General features: G+C 40.2%; 1 protein-coding gene across 1 annotated transcript in view; it reads left to right on the top strand.

The window, feature by feature from the left end:
• LOC306978605 (heparan sulfate glucosamine 3-O-sulfotransferase 3A1-like) overlaps positions 1–19,503 on the top strand; it is a 57,704-nt gene that overhangs the window by 26,285 nt on the left and 11,916 nt on the right. The window lies entirely within an intron of this gene.

Below are 19,503 nucleotides of genomic sequence, written 5' to 3'. Positions count from 1 at the left end.
TATAGAGGTTTAATGTAACCACGGTAAGAGCCTGTCAAATATAGTCTGTGCATGCAAGTCATTACATCATGCTTGGAAACTGCAGCACTTGAAATCAGTATAGATAGTTTTTTGTGCTGGTGAATGTGCTCTCACTCTTTTTCACTCCTGTTGAACTACTTGGTTCTTCGCATTCACTTCGGCTTTTGAACGGCGTCTGCTCCGGTTCGGCTCAAATCCAGCGGCAGGGATTTCCCTCCTCAACCAGAAAAGTGGAGCCAGAGAGCGTTTGACTTCTCCCGAGTGAACTCTCAAATGCATTCGAACATAAACCCAACTTTTTTTTTGGAGGAGCTCTTTGAGTCCGTACAGTGAGACATGAGCCAGACTACTGTGGTGGAAATGGAAAATACAAATGACATACTACAGCGGTCCCCGCGCTCGAAATAGTGTTCCCTGTTACTGCTATTGTGAGAACAAGCGTATTGTCACATTTTTGGCGCCGTGAACAAAAAGAAAAATAGTGAATTAAATTCCTCCATTTGGCAGCACGGAAGAAGAGTGACTAGCACTCTCTCCTCAAAGTAAAAAGTTCTTTATGGGGAGGAAGTGTCTGGATGGGTATCTTTATAGTGCTCCGGTTTTTCCATCAACCCAAAACATGAACACACAATATAGGCAATAGGTAATAGTTTATTCATTGGTCATTATGTACATGAGAATACATGTCACATATTTTGAGTAATCTGGTAATACAATTAGAATACATGTATTTTAAGTGCTTATTGATGCCTGACCGGAATGGTTTAGGCTGAAGTCAAGACTTATGACAATCAGAATCAGAATTACAATCGTTTTTTATTGCCATTGTTTGTAAACAGGTTCATAAACTAGGAATTTTTCTCGGTGAAGACGTGCAACATTATAAGAACATATAACACAGAGTTTAGATTAAAACAAATAAGCTATAAAACTTTAAACTATAAGGCTTTAGGGACAGGCATAAAGAATATTAAAAGAAATAAGATTTTTTTTTTAAACTAGTAAAATATGGTAAGACGACAACAATTGACATAGAACAACAATGGGATAATAATAATACTAATCATTTGAATTATTTTTAATATTAATGATGATGGCTTACACTTGTATTGCGCTTTACAAGGCTGTATTACAAGCTTCTCAAGTTCTCATTCTTATTCATTCACTCCATACTCGGTGGTGGTAAGATACTGTTGTAGCCACAGCTGCCCCTTGGGGGAGACTGAAGGAAGCGAGGCAACCAGGCTGCGCCTTTGGCCCCTCCGACCACGAAAATCCACTCACTCACTACATTAATTCTGGCCTATAGTACATGTTTTAGTGCAAGGGTGTCCAAAGTGCAGCCCGGGGGCCAAGTGCGGCCCTCAGATGAATTTTTGTTGGCCCTCGGGCTTGTTGTTGAATCACCACATGACCAGAGATGGTCCTTTTTATTTCAGGTTTCGTAGAGACAGAGCTGGCATTAAGGTTTTAATCCAATCCAATCTACTTTATTTATATAGCTAATTTTAAACAAGTGTTTCCAAAGTGCTGCACATAAAATCGGCAATATAGGAATAAAAAATTAATAAATATAATAAAATCAAGTGAAATCAAGGTGTGGGGCACAACTTAAACCTCTGCTAAACACACCTAATGGTTTCGCGTCACTGACCACCTGTGGCCCCTCCAATATTCGGCCCCCCATGAAAAAAAGTTTGGACACAACTGTTTTAGTGGAAACCTTCCAGGGGGGAATCGAACCCAGAACCCTCTAGCAGTGAAGCACGAGGGCGAACCTCTGTACCGCAGAAGACCAACCACCAACATTCACACCTGTCCTGTTTGGGCAAGGGTTAAATTGACCAATCACATATGCATTTGTAATAAAGGCGATGTTTAATATTAGTTTGCCATTACATATAAACTCTGTTGTAGTTTGGTTGCAGCAGACAATTTCTGTTGGGAAGTGACTATGGTAATAAAAGCTGGTATTGGTATTTTCCTTTATTAAAAAAAAAAAAGACAATCCAAACTTATTATATGTGTTTTCGAACACCATTTTATTTATTTCCTCAGACGCCATTCCCCCCCCCCACGAACATTGCATTATAGCCTTTAATGTAAATGCAAATGTGATTGAGAGTGGCTCATAATAGGCTCCATTCAGCTGTCGTGAATATGAATGGCGTTAATAAGCATTTCGTTTTGCTTTGCTACTTTTCCTCATAAACGTGTTTGCTGTGACTGATCGCAGACACCCGGCCCTTCATCGCCATTGTCTCAACTCGGTAATTATTTATTTCATTATTACCCCCCCCCACCTCACAGCTCATAGTCTGCTCCGATAACCAATCTGCCATTCAAGGGTCTGAAAATACAGGCTCACAATCACGACCATTTTAAACATGACTCCTTGCATTAGGTATATTGTAATGTAAAAGTTATTACCACAAAACTATCATTTCTATACTCTGTACAGTCCATGACGTTTCTAGTATCCAGCCGTTACATCCTGGCGGAGTACTCCCTCAATGTTAATGCGTTTTTTGGGGACGATTGCATCAATTTGAAATACTGAAAAATAACCCACTAACTGATGGCATGAATCATCGGGGCTCAGCATCCCCTCCCCCCTCTCAACACCTCATTTAGTTCCCCTCCCAAGACTCCTCCATGCAATCACCTGCCGTATAGACGTACGTCACAGGCCGCTGTCTTGGCAATCACGCACGATTCGGAGAGAATTAGGGCATTTGTTATCGGTACTGATTCGAGCAAACAGCTGCGCGGGACATGCCTGGGTAATGCAATACATAAATACCGCGCGGACCTGATCGTAAAAAAAAAGAAAAAAAAAGAAAGAAGAAACCCGTCCCCGGTGAAGATAAGTGTTAATCTAAAGGCGCAGATGCATAAGGAAGTCTCAGTGAGTCTGCCAGCTCAGATATATGGCTCTACAGTTTTAAGACTGGGCCGGATGGTAGTGAAATTATATACCCGTCTTGCAGATTAATATACTTTAGTCTTGTCCATTTTTCTTATTTTCTATGCAGGAACATGATGTGCAAAAGTGTTGATGCAAAACGAAAGAGTCGAAATTGCAAGTGCTTAAAAATTAGCACTAACCATAGCGTGTTGCTCATCATTTTTCATTAGAAACTGTTCATATACTGAATGTTTTGATCACGTTTCTGCGGCGTTTGCCCCTCGCTCTTTGCCCTCTTGACCCCCACCAGAACCAAGCACACTTTCTCCAGTTTGGCTTTACCCAAATCTAGAAGCTTCTTGTAAAAAAGTGTCAAAACTGCAACAAAGATTAGACAAAAACGAGGATGATAACGCCACAAAAGAGCGACGAGAACATGAGGAAAAAAAGATTAAAAAGTGACAAAAATGTGACAAAAACCCACAAAAGAGCAACAAAAAAGCAATGAAAATAAGTGACGACAACATGGCAACGACGCAAGGAAAAAGATCAGTTTAGATGAGGTTTGGAGGTCTTAGCTTCCAAATGAAGCGTTACTCTGGCCTATAGGCTGTAAACTTTTAGATTTGGGTAAAGCTGAATCGGAGAAAATGCACTTAGTTAAGGCGGGGGTTAATAGGTTAATACTGGTGCTAGAGCGGGACAATCGATATATTCAGTTGATGGACAGTGTTGAACTCACAGTGGGAGAAATAGTTTGTAGTTTGTCCGCGAGCACTTTTTATGATGCACAAGGCTGCGCACAATGTTAATCATGTAAAGAAGAGGAGATCGCAGAGGAAGTAGCAAGCGCTCGTTGTAGTACTCTGTTTGTAGCACATGCTTCACCCGGCTACCGGTGAAAGCACTAGGGCACCGTTGTTTGTTCACAAGATTCCAACTGTTCCAACAATGCACCAAAGATTGGGCCCAAAGACTTTTAACGTTTATGTGAACACAAATCTCAACAGCACCTTCTTTTTACCGCGCTAAAGCTATATCCACACGTTATATTTTCAGAAACTTTCTTTGTAAGCACGAAGCCAGCTTAGTAAATGTGTGCGTCCACATGGGTCAACTCAGGTCTGTGAAAACGGTGCAATTCACCTTCCAGACCTGTGTGAGGAGCTGTGACGCGAACACAGATAATAGAACAAGATGTAGAGGGCACATGCGCAGTAAACTTTTGGAATGTAAACAGTGAAAATGAAACTGATTCAAGGACTTATCTACAGAAGAGATGAGGAGGCGAGTTTATTCTTCAGACGTAACGGGACGAAAGCAGAAAAACCTGTCAGTGACCGGACTTTGACTGTCAGGCCGTGTTTTTCTACTTGTCACCTGTGGCTTGTGGACTGCAGTGGAGCAAAGAGGAGCGGAGTAAAACCATCATAGATCCATGAGTAAAACTCATTATAAGGTCAGGAGATTATGGATAACAGACACCACTGCGCTGTGATGTCACCGTTTTAGTAACAGTTGCGAAGACGTCACAACGGCGCCACGTAAACAGCGTTTTGAGATGTTTCCACGCTGGGAGCTAGTTCGGAAAATGTTCGTTTACAGAGTTTGATCAAATATATTCGCATTTGGTCCTCAGCTTGACTTCGTATGGACAGGGCCTTAAACACATGCTATCTATTTTGGAAATGCATCATTATCAGGCCCATGTGTTCATCTCAATGCTGAGGATTTGCTAGCATGCTGTTAGCTAATAGTTAAAGCTTGGATTAAGTTTTGCATCACAGGTTATTCCCACTGCTGCATGAAGAGGGTGCTCCAGGCCATCTCAAATTCCTGACCAGCCCAGTCTATTTTTTTTAAGCCTCATTCATTAATATTGACTTACTCTGTATTGGTCTTGTCACTGCGGTCTGGCCTGTCACACAGCGAGCAGTAACAGGTTGACAAAGACATAAAAGGTGAAAAATTGCACAGTGCGCCATGTGGCAGCGTCCAAACCAACCGAGGATGACTAGAGCTGAGCCAGTGGTTGCTTGGGGCAGAGCTGTGACCCAGAACACAGCGGACCCCCAGAGAGAGAGAGAGAGAGGGAGACCCGGGGGCCTCAACATGGCCGCCTTCAATTCTCCACACAACAAGAACCCTCTCTCTCTCTCTCTCTCTCTCTCTCTCTCTCTCTCTCTCTCTCTCTCTCTCTCTCTCTCTCTCTCTCTCTCTTTTCGTCCTTTCACTGTTGAGAGGAAAACCCCATGTGGGAAAGTGCACCGCCATCGAGGGTGCGAGATAATCAGAGGTGTAATGGAGAAGTGTGCAGTCTGAAGAGCCGCTGACAACGTGCTAATGTTTTGGCCTGTCAGCTCCCCGTGAGTCAAGACGGATGGGTTTAGGAATAAAAAGTAATTACAGACTAGAGCGTTGGACAATGTGGATAGTGTATCAAAACTTACAATGTTTCTGGACTACCGAGCAATCTTTTCTTAATTGTAGGAGATATGTAGTTTTTAAAATCGCTCACTGTTTATTCTGCCTTATGATTGATCAAGCATATTCAGGACCAAAACCCGAAAAATTAAGATCTTTGAATCCCTGACAAACCCAGGACCAGATATATCGGTTCATCATCTCTACACATCTGTCTGGCCCCATTTAGCAGTGTTTATGCAACAGTTGCTGATGGCGTGAAAACCTCACGCAGTTCGACATCACCTGTTCATTATGCAGCGCTCTGCTGCTTCCACACAAACCGTTCGCGGCGGGACGTTTATTTATTTCATGGATAATGCAAGGAACGCAAAATGGAAATCAGGCATTCAACCATATCTTTAACCCCCGACTCCTCCCGACTGCTTTCGTAAACAGCTCCCATTTCCTGTTGGCAGTTAAATCATTTTTGTCAACTTATTACCATTCTCATTACATGTTAGCCTAAATTGGATTAAAATGATCAAATGTTGCTGTTTTTAATGTGTTTTCTCTCTGCAATGCAAAACATATCTAGTGGCTGCTCTTATACTGCCCCCGATGCTACTGCTGCTGCCAAAACTACTAATTTTGCTATTGAAAATAATAAATCCATTTGTGTAAGAATGCGGTCCCACAGGATTTTTTTTAATTGTAGCAAAAGTTTTCAAAAGTAGTCATACTTGGTTGTTCAGAGTTGAAGACGTCATGTTTTTCATTCAACAGGGGTGTTTTTTTTTTTGTGTGTGTGTCATGGCGACGTGTAAACATGCAGCAACCTCCCTCTCTCTTGGTCCAGCTGCATTTTTATGCTTTTTTTTTCTGCAAACTGCATTTATCGGTCCACATTGTTTTAATGGATATTTTAAGAGTAAACAAACAGCTAGCGTGTGAGCTACCTCCTATTGGACATTATATTTGCCATTATATTTACCTGAACTTTTAATTGTCATATTTATTGCTCTGTTTAAGTCGTATCGGCTCAGGACTAACACCTGAACACAATTTTGTTGTACAGTACAATGACAAATAAAGCACTTACTTACTTCTGCTCCTGTGGTTCCACTGGTCTACAAACTATTTTTTTCCCCCCACTAGTTTCACCACCCAATTCTGCTGTTTATTAATCCGTAAAAGGATGATGCCCCAACTCATTTCTACAATACCATACACACATTACAGTATATTTATGTTTTTGCCACAGCTTTATGAGATGGTAAAGCAATGCAGAGCGGACTGCCATAGAAATACGCTGAGGCTCCTGAGTGCACTTTAAAAAAAAAAATATTGCATTATAGGCCTGTGCTGGAAAGCTTCAAACCTGTATGCACGGTGACACAGAGTTTTGCTCATTAAGGACACAAAGGAAGCACATCGTCGAACTTCTAACCCTTTGTTTATTGGGTGAATATGCCCCAACCACTACCACGAGCCCATACTATCATTTTTATACCAGTCCAGTTCAACACAGCTGAGATTCCACAAGCATATTCATAACAGTTTATGTCAGAAGGCGAGATAAGCGCTAACACAGCACACATGCTAATCTTTGACTGGCTATGGCTCGGCTTGGCACAGATTTGAAGGGGGAGCGAAGAGATGGTGCCAGTGGCTTTGTAAGGGATCCTGGGAGTGTTGAGGCAGATGAAATGTTGCGGGGGGTTGGGGGCCGGGAGATAGAAGCTGAGAAATGTAGCTAAGGACAGCGGGGTAGGAGAGAAGGGGGGGGGGAGAGGGAAGACAGAGGAGGCGCGCAGACAGAGACGAACTGTGTGGAGACTGCGTAATCACTTACACTCGCAGATATGGCCTTCTCCTAGTTATGTCTCTGTTATTATGGTCTGCATTCTGCATTAGGATTGGTATTTTTTTACCTTAAATTACTATGGAAATTGAAAGGTGTGTTATGCGTCAACCAAGGCGTATTAAAAAGTACAAATTAGTAGATTAGTAGATAGTAGATTAGTCCAACTCTGTACCATTGCAATAACGACATCTCCCTTTGATAGTGGTGCCTGTATGAAGCGTTTTCTTGTACCTAAATCCTTATCTATAGTAATTGTGCATAAGAATAAAGATCAAACACTATCTCTCTGAGCAAAAGCTGTATAATCCTTCTTCTAATGTCTTTTTTTGTCTCACGATCCACCATCAAAAAGGAAACCAGTGTCCGATAGCGATTTGGTTTTGCGTTAACAGTTCCCAGTCTTACAGCAAATGGACCCAAGCGTCACGCATATCCCCAGCCTGTCTCTGCTTGTACAGTTTGTTCTGCCTCTGCTGTTCCTCTGTGCTAGTTGTACGTTCAATGGACACACAGCACTCATTGATATGATTTTGACATATTGCAAATAAGCTTAGCCTACATAGTGCATACTATAGAAACATTTCACACCACGTGCCATGTTTTAAAACACGTATTTGATCTCCCTGGGCAAAACCTGGTCTAAAAAGATTTAAAAACAGAACTACATTGGACAAAATTATATCTGAACTGGGCGTAAACCATGTCTAAACCAAAAAAACGAATTACTAGTTGCTACTTAAAGCAGAACTAAGTAACTTGTGTCATAGCATGTTGCATTTTTTTACTCCTTAATTGTCCGTGAGAGTAAATACTACGCTGACAGAGAAGACAAAAGGAGAGAGGGGGATATTGTACATCCAAATGCACAATGGAGATCATTTTTTTCACTTAAACTTGGCTGTAAATACTGTTTAAGTGGTGCTAGCCCGCAGTTAGCTTTGCCTGTTAGCCTGTTAGCGTCTTCTTCGTGATTCCATTAGTGTGTATTGGTGGCTTCGACCCAGAGGCAGCGAAGTTGCAATTGGGGTTTTCTGGTCGGAGACACCAGGGGCAGATGAAAGACCCTCCAATCATCCCATTCACACTTGTTTTACCTCCAGAAGGACTACGAAAATTATTTATTAAGGTAAACAAGTTGCTTAGTACTGCTTTAACATTACTAAAGCGTCAATGAAATCATCTCTAATTGCATTGAGTAAAATCTAAAATTGCAGATGACCTTGAATTCCTTTAGAAGGAGAAGGTCATGTACTACTACACATACCACAGTTTAGAGATGAAGTGTTTTGGATTAAACAGAACAAAATGTCTACCTACAATCTTGCTGAGAAAGAATAAAATGCAACTGTCAAACACTGCCCTCAGTTAAGCTCAAGTTTCATAAGGCAATAGCGTTTTACTGCTTAGACCCATATCCCCTGCAACAAAGCATGATAGGTATAAATGTATGTAACCGATATGAGCACAGCTTGTACGGGACACCACCTCTCTGCTGGGACGTAACCCCCTCCGCTTTCCCGGGACAGGATGAAAAAAAAATTAAAAAAATAGCCCCGACATTACAATGAAACAAACTGCCAACTTTAACTTTCCCCTGGCCAAGACATTACCTGACTAATTTTGGCTTGGGTATATACATTCGAGCGCGAACAATGAGCCTTTTTAGACGTTGTGCTATTTCGGTCAATCCCAGGCGGTTTTACAGTCAAGAGCTGGAAGAAGAAAGACTATACAAGACCGGCGACGGCGCTTTCAACTTGTCATCTTTTTGCATTACGTCTATGTGGGTGCAGCGAGATTTGGAGAGGGCTGTATTGTTGCCTGTGACTGATTTAATTACCTGCACAGTGGATTCGACAGGAGCGCTTTTTTGAACCTCGAGACTTTAAACGCTTTTTGTTCATTTATTTTTGCAGTATATCATCTCTTTGTGCGGCTAAAACGTTAGGACAGGCTGTCTCATTTGCAACCAGGGCAGCATCTTCAGACAGTTTTAAGTTTTTGTATTGTTTGTGATGCTTGGGGTTATTTTGACTTACCTAAGATGACAGGGGCACAGGAAGATTATGTCCAATGCCCTCTGACGACAAGGTTTGCACTTCCTATGGTACAAGCGAAATGAAGGAACTCAGCTGACTACCTGAACATCCTCAATGGCCAGGTTATTCCTTCAATGGATTTCTTCTTCGGGCGTATTCCACGATGACAATGCCTCAGGATTCACCGGGCTCACATTGTGAAAGAGTCATTCAGGGAGACATCATTTTAACACATGGATTGGCCACAAAATCCAAATCTTAACCCTACTGAGAATCTTTGGGAAGCGCTTTCGCAGTGGTCACACTCATCCATCATCAGTACAAGATCTTTATTGAAAAATTTACCTCTTAACCCTTGTCTTAACCAAGACAAGGGTTTCTTCAGTTCCAGCAGATAGGCCAGTGCAACGCATTTACAAAACTCATTTAAAGAAGAACTAAGTTACTTGTTTACCTTAATAAATCCTTTTCTTAGTCCCTCTGGGGGTAATACAAGTGTTAATGGGATTATTGGGGGGTCTTTCATCTCCCCCTGGTGTCTCCGGCCAGAAAAACACACTAATAGAATCACGAAGAAGAAGCTAACAGGCTAATGGGCTAAGCTATCTGCGGGCTAGCACCACTTGAACAGTATTTACAACCAAGTTTAAGTGAAAAAAAAAAAGATCTCCATTGTGTAATTGGATGCACAATATCCCTCTCTCCCTTTGTCTTTTCTGTCAGCGTAGTGTTTACTCTCATGGACAAATGATGAGTGAAAAAACTGTAACACGCTACAACACCTGCAGTGGCGCTTATGGCCTCTAGGGGCATGAGTTACTTAGTTCTGCTTTAAACGGAAATTTTTCTTTGCATTGTTGCTGCATTTTCACTTTTTGGACATTTCTTTTAATAGCCATCTTGTTACATTTTTGTTTTTTCTGTTGCTTTTTTATGCCGTTTTCACTTTTTTATAATTTTTACTGCTGGTTGCGTTTTGGTCACATTTTTTGTCGCTCTTTTGTGGCGTTTTGATCCTCGTTTTCGTCACTATTTCGACTACTTCAGTACAGCTGCAGTATGTTACAACTCTGCAGACCCAAATCATTGTGACCACTTTTTACAATTACAATGTGAAAACCTTCCTTAAAGACACCCTTTCTCAAATCACTCACAGTTGATTGATTAATCTCAATGGATTATAGTATTTTTTGTCTTTTCTCTATCAAGTTTTTGCCGCCCTTCGTTAACGTAAATGATACACCGTGCTGTATTCTCCCAGCGGACGCCTATGACATTAATTCATTCTCTCTCGTGCTTCTTCTTATTGCCTTTGCTCAGGAGACACTCGCTCTATCAACTCTGTGTCTTTTATAATGGAGAACAGATGCTGGCAAAAAAAAAGAAAAAAAACTAAAGATACAGTACTCTGATTAGAATTATTGACTGTACAGATGCCAGAGTGTGAAATAAGAAGTGATTAATCATTTTGTCCGCAGTTGTGAGGTGTGCATGACAGGATAGGTTAATGGTAGGATTTGAATTGCCAGTTTTACCTGGGAGACTTGCAAGATCTGATGATAAATAGCATTGTTTTGTAATATAATGGGACACAACTTGGAATAATGTAATTTGTATCTGACTGAAATAGAAGTGTGTTAAATTTTCAGATGCCTGGTTTAAATGGTAAATGGACTCAAGTTATATTGCGCTTTTCTACCTTTATCAGTAAGGAACCAGTCACCCATTCACTCTTTTATTCAGACTCCAATGTGCACAGACACTGGAGGCAAGTAGGGTGAAGTGTCTTGCCCAAGGACACAACTATACTATATTATAAGGCGTAATAACACAAGTAATATCTTCACTTTACTGCGCAGACGTCTAAGTGCTCCTATGGTGTTATTACGCCTTACAGTATAGTACTGACTATAGGCCTGTCACGATAATTACTATATCGACTTATCGTTCAATAAATGAGAGATAAACGATTTACTGTATTTTAGGGCAAATTGAGTTATATTATATTTCATGTTTATTGCAGCTTATGTGGTATTTTAGGATGAGATGATGCACTTAAACGGACAAAGGTTTACTGTCCGTTTTATGCCTGAGAGTGGACAGTGTCTAGTATCATTAGAGTCAATAAAATTGTTTATCACGATACTTTCCTGCCTCAATATATCGTATTTCAAATGTGTTATTGGGACAGGCTACTGACTCAATGTTCCTCCATAGGTTTATATGGAAAATTGTGTGTTTGTGAAGGCTCTCGTTCATTTAAACCCAGTCCAGTTGATGATTTAAACTTTTCTACGATGGAAAATTGTAATTTCAAGAGCCAATTTTTCCAAATGTATTTTTCTCACATTGTGGCGAGCCGAACCTACAGGCTCCAAACTTTCCAGTCTTGGACTTAACAATATTTAGAAGGTTTTTTTTTTTTTTTAATCTAATTCCTACCCTGATTTATTGAGTTTGAATTTCAAAAAACAAGGCAAAATGTAACATTTTTACAGATTTTTCCACTGAAAAACATCTTATTTTAAAACTAAACAAAGATATCCAAAATCCCCTCAGAAAAAAGTCTTAACAAATATGTAAACAAAATAAAACCATAAATTGAAACCAGGCTCCATCCATTATTCAGTTTTCATCGCCGAAAATATGTGGAATTTGGGTCATTTTTAAGCATAATATGAAAACATAAAATGACCAAACTTGCAATACATTTGTTCTCATATTTATGTCAGTAATCTACAGCAAAAGTTTCTAATCGATAGTTCTAAATAAGATAAAAACAAATAGTGAATTCATCATTTATTAAGGCTAAAAGGGTGCTACCAAGTTGCCAATGCTAAAGGTGGAGAATAGTGTCTCTATGGAAAATCCGGTTTAGTGCCTTTAACAACTCCAACAGAATGGACTCAATGCAGTTTAAAATAACCCCAAATCACTCAAATCCCCAAGGAATTTGAGTGAAGTACAGTGTCTATATAAGTAAATAAGTAAGTAAGTAAGTAAGTAAGTGCTTTATTGTCATTGTACAAGCGTACAACGAAAGTGTTCAGGTGCTAGTCCTGAGCTGCTGCTGCTGAGCTGCCATGTGTGTCAACCTGACCCACATGACCTTGGAGGTCGGGGAAACTGTGGCAGTCGGAAGAAACCTGATCTGAAACGGTGCAGCACCTCCTGGCTTTATCCCTGTTTTACAGCATGGTGTCCTGCACTGGTCAGCGTCACCTCCTCCTTCCTCTTCCTCCTCCCTCTGCTCCACAACAGTCTTTCACCATCTCCTCGTTTGTCCCTTTTTTGTTTCCTGTAGCTCCTCTTGTGACACTGTGCCGCAGGTGTGGAGGCTCTTGGTGCCTCTTTAGTGTCTCAGAAGAAGAAATGGGTTTAGCTGATAAGCTAGCATCTTCTTTACATTTACCTTTACCTTTACCTGCTTTCTTCTGGAGAATTTTGGACTCTCATAATAAACAAATCCACCAAACCTCAACAAAAACACGGCAAAGATGTACAAAAATATCCAGAAAAACAATGTGAAACACAGAAACCACAAATGCAGTTGGCAGAAAAAGGCAAAAAAATTCAGCTGTAAAACTTAAAAAAAAAAAAAAAAAAAAGGTCAAGAGATTAATGCTGAAGCTAAATTTAAATATGTTTTTGCACATTTTTGTGGTCTGTCCATGGCAGAGCATACAGGGAAGCTGGCTGACTGAAATCAAAGTTTGAACTCCACCACATATTACTATGCCCGGAGCACTCCGCCCAAAATCGCTTAATAGACCAAAAAGCACTCTGCTTTTAAGTCCGCTTTTATGCAGTGGGATGAAGATGAGGGTTCACCCCAATAAAAAGAGAAATGTCAGATGGTATAAATGTTTACGGTGAAATCAATACGAGCACGGCTTTAGCTGCAGCTCCAGAGTCTTTCCGACGCACGGACGCAGAGGGGCCGGATTGTCTTTGTGCCAACACTTCACTTTGTGCCTGCGCTCCGTACCGTGAGATTTACTTATCACTCTTTACACTTCATATTTCGAAATCCAACAAGCTTTTAAGTCCTCCTCTCTCAGAGCAATATTTGGATTAAGAGCTGCTTTTAACAGATGAGGCACAGATGAGGGACATTACCATTTTAATTTGATAGAACACTTTCTTCTTTCTTTCTTCCATCAAGTCGTGGTTCTATTTTCTTTTAATGTTTTATTTCAAACATAAAACTCATTAGTGTTTTTCATTTGCACACAATGTACCTCATTCATCTGTCTTTGTATTGTTTGGCCTTTTAGTGAGTAATGGAGTACCGAGGTGTGGTCCCTCTATCAAATTACTCATTCAACTACACAACTCTATTTAGTTATGAATAAATATCATTAGTTGAACATTTTCCAGACCTCAGATTGGATATTAGCTGATATTTCACTCCAGGAATCATAAGTTCTCGTTTCTATTCTTCTATGAACTCCAATATTCTCGAGCCGCAGCCCGAAAGTGTGCCAAGTCTCTCATAACGGATATCTCCTCAGTGTCTGTCTACCATACGGCACATTTCTGAGGACTGTTTATATTGAATCTTTCAAAATCCACGCGGTAATGGGCCAAAAGACAAAAGCCCTCGTCTTTTGTTCTGGGTAATTATGGCGGCGCTGCCCTCTCAAAGCCCTCCATTTGGCTCTCAGTAAATCTTAACATTTCATTTCGCTCTCATGCGTTTGACACTGGGCTTTCTCTCCATATTCAAATTCAGTTTAATGTGGGATTTAGAGCTCATTTCAAGACACATTTTTCGGACTCCCCGGTAACAGAAGCTCCAGGCACGGGCGTCGAGAGAGCTCATGGGAAGCCGGCGTAGATTTGCAGAGTGAGTGAACAATGCAATGTAAAGCATCTTTGAGCGTCAAGAAAAACGCATAATGCATAATCATTATTATTACTGCTTCTATTACCATTGCCCAAATATGAGATTATCACTGTGAGCTGCTCCTGCTCCTGCTGCTACTACTGATATTATTGCAAATAAAACTGAAGAGATTACTACAATTGCCGCTGTAGGTTTTGGGAAACTACACTTAAAGAACAACTAGTTTAGCTTAATAAATCCTTTTTGTAGTCCCTCTGGGGGTAATACAAGTGTTAATGGGATGATTGGGGGGTCTTTCATCTCCCCCCGGTGTCTCTGACCAGAAAACCAGAATTGCAACTTTCCTGTCTCTAGGTTGGAGACACCAAAACACACAAATGGAATCATGAAGAAGAAGCTAACAGGCTAGCGGGCAAAGCTAACTGCGGGCTAGCGCTACTTAAACAGTATTTACAGCTAAGTGAAAAAAATTATCTCCATTGTGCAATTGGATGTACAATATCCCTCTCTTCCTTTGTCTTTTCTGTCAGCGCAGTATTTACTCTCACGGACAATTCATGAGTAAAAAAACGCAACATGCTACGACACCTGCAGTGGCGCTTATGGCCTCTAGGGGCATGAGTTACTTAGTCCAGCTTTAACTTTTACATTTGAAAGATAATATAATGCTTTTATACTTTATACTTACGAAGTAAAAATGTGGCTACGTCCTATTTTTTCCATTTAAACATGATGCACACTTTAGAACAGTAGGTGGCGCTGTGCAGATGTGCTGTCAATGCCCCTGGCTCACAACAAAGAAAAAAGTTTGTCCCCGTTTAGGCACAATCTTTTTTTTTCAAGCAGTTAAGTCATACTTAACAATATTTTTACTTTGAATACTGAGGTATTTTCTACAGCAAATACTTCAGTACTTTCACTGAAGCAAAAATTGGACTGAGCAACTTGTATTGGAGTAATATTAGACGGGATTTTCACTTTTACTCAAGTACTGAAGCATTTTGACCACCGCAGTTGATGCTTTTTCTATTTCTCGTCTCCACTACTACTGCTACTACTACTACTACTACTACTACTACTACTACTACTACTACTACTATTACTACTACAGCACTTCCACTAGTACTACTACCATGGATACTGCGACTACAACTGGTGCTGCTGCTGAATCTTTGCCTCTTGTCCTTGTCTTATCTCGCTCCAGTTCTGCAAAACTGACTTGGCACAAAAGATCTTTCAGAGAGCCGTTGCCAAAGCCGATCTCACACAATTGTCATGTGCAATTTTCCTAAAACTCTGAACAACTGGGTCACAGAAAAACCTAGAAAAGTAGTGCATTGGAAACATCTGCACGCACTGAAGCTCCTCTGCTGGTTTTACACTTCATTCAAAATTCGGTTTAATGAAAATAATTTCTCATATACGTTCAGGTCATGTTTTTCTGACCCGAGGCAGTTAATTAAAATGGAGACTTCTTGTATGTGTTGAACTGAAGTCTCGAGACGTTTTAGCTGCTTTACTTGAAAGCTTGGAGAAATCATCCTGTGACCAATGTATAGAGGCTTTTTGAAAAACATGATGGCCTTATAATAGAGGCCTCGAGGTAAAGACGGGTTTAAATTATTGCATAGACGAGTCCTCTGTATATGCTTTTGATTTTTGAAGCAACCACATCCCTATCAGTCCCTTGTGAGTATAAGGTTATGGTGTTCTTTATTTGTTATCACTTAACAGCTGGAGGATTAACCTATTGTGCACAAACTCAAAATACAATGAAATAAACTTTATCAAAGAAGCAAATGTGACAACTGTAGGCGGATGTTGTGACGATGTTTGTTTTACATTACCCTTAATACATTGTACCTGCCAAATTTAGTATAATGTTATGTGTAATAACCTTTTCCTATGGGTTAATACATGGTGGAATAATTGTAGTTTGGAAGTACATAATGTGTCAAGACTCTACCCTAACCTTAAAGAAGAACAAAGCAACTTGTTAACCTTAATAAACCCTTTTCGTAGTCCCTCTGGGGGTAATACAAGTGTTAATGGAATGATTGAGGGGTGTTTCATCTCTTCTTGGTGTCTCTGGCCAGAAAACCACCCTTGCAACTTTCCCTGCCTCCAGGTCAGAGGTGCAATACTCACTAATGGAATCACAAAGAAGAAGCTAACAGGCTAACGGACAAAGCTAACTGCGGGCTAGCACCACTTAAACAGTATTTACAGCCAAGTTTGAGTGAATAAAATGATCTCCATTGTATAATTGGATGTACAATATCCCTCTGTCCCTTTGTCTTTTCTGTCAGCGTAGTATTTACTCTCACGGACAATTAATGAGTAAAAAAACGCAACATGCTACGACACCTGCAGTGGCGCTGATGGCCTCTAGGGGCGTGAGTTACTTAGTTCTGCTCTAGGCCCTCTTATGTCTTATTATGTACCTCCCAAGTACTAATACACATTAGTCCATTGTGTATTTACAACATAGGTACTAGTTATTACAGATTGTTTCAAAGCAGATTACAGTGTAGTAAATTTTGTCAGGTAAAATATATCAAGGTAATGTAAAATAAAGTGTAACATTTCTTTGGAATCAACAAAAAATATGGAAAAATGTGTCCAAAAAACACGTTCTACTGCATGTAGTAACTCTAACTAAATTCTTTGAGATTTAATAACATTTTTGCTTAAAATTTCAATTTTGGTGTAAAATTTACTACCAATCTTAAAACAGTATATACGGTATAATGTATTTTGCATTGTGGCATTAAAAATAGTGTACTAAATTGGACTTGCTGTTACCTGTAGAAACCCCCCTGTCATCCAAGCTTAGGTATTTAAGGAACAAATAAAAATACTTCAAATGGTGAAAAAGATTTAGAAATGAATATTATTTCCTCACACTTACTGTATTTCTACATCCAGCCCTGTGTCTCTGAAGTGTCTCCCGTGTTTCTCGTCCACCTCAGTTAAAAGTGCTCAATAATTCACCAGCCACTCGCCGTAAAGATAAAGCTGACTTTTCTCTCCCTTACGCAACAAACCGGGATCTGCTCCTCTGTACTCAAGTCCAAAAACACATGCTGACATATTTATAAGAACATACTGCTAAGCTAACTCCATCAATATTTCAGTCATACACATAGTATTCGCTGTTGTATGGAAAGTACTTTTAGTGCAAGATTTATTTTTACAAGATTGGATGAAAATATACCTCGCTGACGTTTTGTGATATAATATTATCCTTCGACTTCATTCGTTATGGCTTTCTCTCTGTAACAAATGACACGGTGCTGATTATTTTGCCTTTGCCACGTTTTATTTATGAGTGTGTAATGTTTTAGCGCGCGTAGGACACGGGAGGTTTTCCGAGCGTGGCCGGGCGGCGTGCGGAGATGGATGATGGTGGCCGCGCGCCAGAACGAGTCTGTGGTTAAGAGTCGGGCAGACGCGGCGCTAACATGTGAACAGGTCTGCTCTGCATTACGGTGTCTGCACTGTGGGTCTGAAAATATACTTTTATTAGACATTGTTGCTACATTTTATTATCTATTGTTATGTACAACACTAATACTGATGCTAATATTGATTCTGCTGCTGCTGCTACTACAGATGTAAACTAGCATCCCCGCTATAATCTGGCATATTTACAGTGCTCATGTGCAACTGTTCATTAATATGCATTGTCCCTATCAAATAAATAAATAAATACTACTACTACGACTACTACTACTACTGTATAACTGATCTAAAGTACTGCCGTGTCAACAAGTACTGCTTTGATTTGCTTGGTTTTGAAGCTTTCCCCAAGACTTGCTTTTAATCCTTTTAAACTAAATACAAACATACCTGTGTTACAATTACTATACAGTTACTACTAATACTACTACTGCGCTACTAATACTGACAGAGTCCCCTCTACTTGTTACTTAGTTCTTCCATTACCACCATAGTACTTACATTCTTATATTTATGGTTTATAAACACCTGAAGGGGCATTCACTTTTCATCAAAGACTAAAATGCTGCTTAAAAACTATAGATCAAGATTTTTATGGAGGGCCACATATTGATGTGTATTACAGTTTTCTTGTCATTGCAATATACTCAAGATTATTGCTAATTGCGATATTTCAGAGACGATATATCGTCCTTCAAAATAATATTGTGACAGGTAGGCCTGAAAGATATATCGCTATCGTATCGATGTATATGAATTGCTGTCATGCACGAGATTCATATAAAAGGTGCAGTTACACGCATGACCTGAGGTGGCAGTAGTGAGTATAAAATGGCCAACTTGCATCTAGCCCCTTTAAGATGTAAAATTACTTTGAAATTGGTAAATTATTATTATTGGGGGCAGAGGTGAGCTGGGTAATCGAGAGAGTCGGGAGGTTTCCAGATGGGCCGCCCAGTCGAGGTGTTTTTGGGCCGTCAGAATAATATAATGAATTGATAACAGACTCACAGTTGTGGTATCCATGCCTAAAAGTTTGTCCAAGTCTGAAATAATGTTTTTGTTCAGTTCCCGCTGCAGCTCTCACTTGTGCATCCTGATCACATTCTTTTTGTTTAATTTATATCAGGCACAACGGTAATCATCCATCACTCCATTAACTTCCTGTTTTTGACTCCGTTATCTCCTCCGTGCCCAAACTTTCCTTCCCCTCCTTATTTTCCGTTATCAAACATTGACATTTCCCCCGAGGACAAACCGCTCCCCGTCTTCCCATGTTGTTTTCTATGAATAGATGACGCTCTTATCTGGTAATTGTTTGACGCTCAGAATTACAGACTCTGCTCTCATTAGTCCCTCAGTCGCAAGTTATTTTTTGCCCAAATTCAAAGACAATTCAAAGTTTCGGTATCTTTCAATTAGGCCTCAGCGGTTTGGAAATGTTTGTGGAGTGTTCAGAGACTTTGGATTCAACTGGTTTCTGTCCAGATCTTTTCAACTCACTCTCCACACAAACAGCAAACGCATGTGTCTTTCTCACAACTTTTACAGTTTACATTTTGTCCAGAAGAGTCCGTGGAAAGCATGCTCATCTTGATGAATTAAAATGACTCAGATTAAGGTCACATTTATCATAAGAAACTGGTTTTATAATCAGTGGTGCTAATATGAACTGAATACATGAGTTTGTGCTATGACTGTGTGGTCTTTATGAGAGACAAAAATCTCTACTTATAGCAAATCAGGCCCTGTGAGCGCAGAAGCAAATCTGAAGATGTATTATGGACTTAAACCTCTTAACCTCCACTTACACAAGCAAGTTGAGGGGTGGGGGGTGTTGCGCTGCGTTGCGAACAGCTGTAAAACCGACACTTCTCTCTCGCTCTCTGGAGCGCGTTTGACAAAGCAGAGAGGCTTCCCATGGAAAGATTGAAACAGTTGAGATCTTAACATT

This window comes from Gobius niger (assembly GCF_951799975.1).
Source record: "Gobius niger genome assembly, chromosome: 19".
In the NCBI taxonomy this organism is placed as follows: domain Eukaryota; kingdom Metazoa; phylum Chordata; class Actinopteri; order Gobiiformes; family Gobiidae; genus Gobius; species Gobius niger.
Note: the sequence above shows the minus strand (reverse complement) of the source record. Positions and strands in the feature narration are given on the sequence as shown.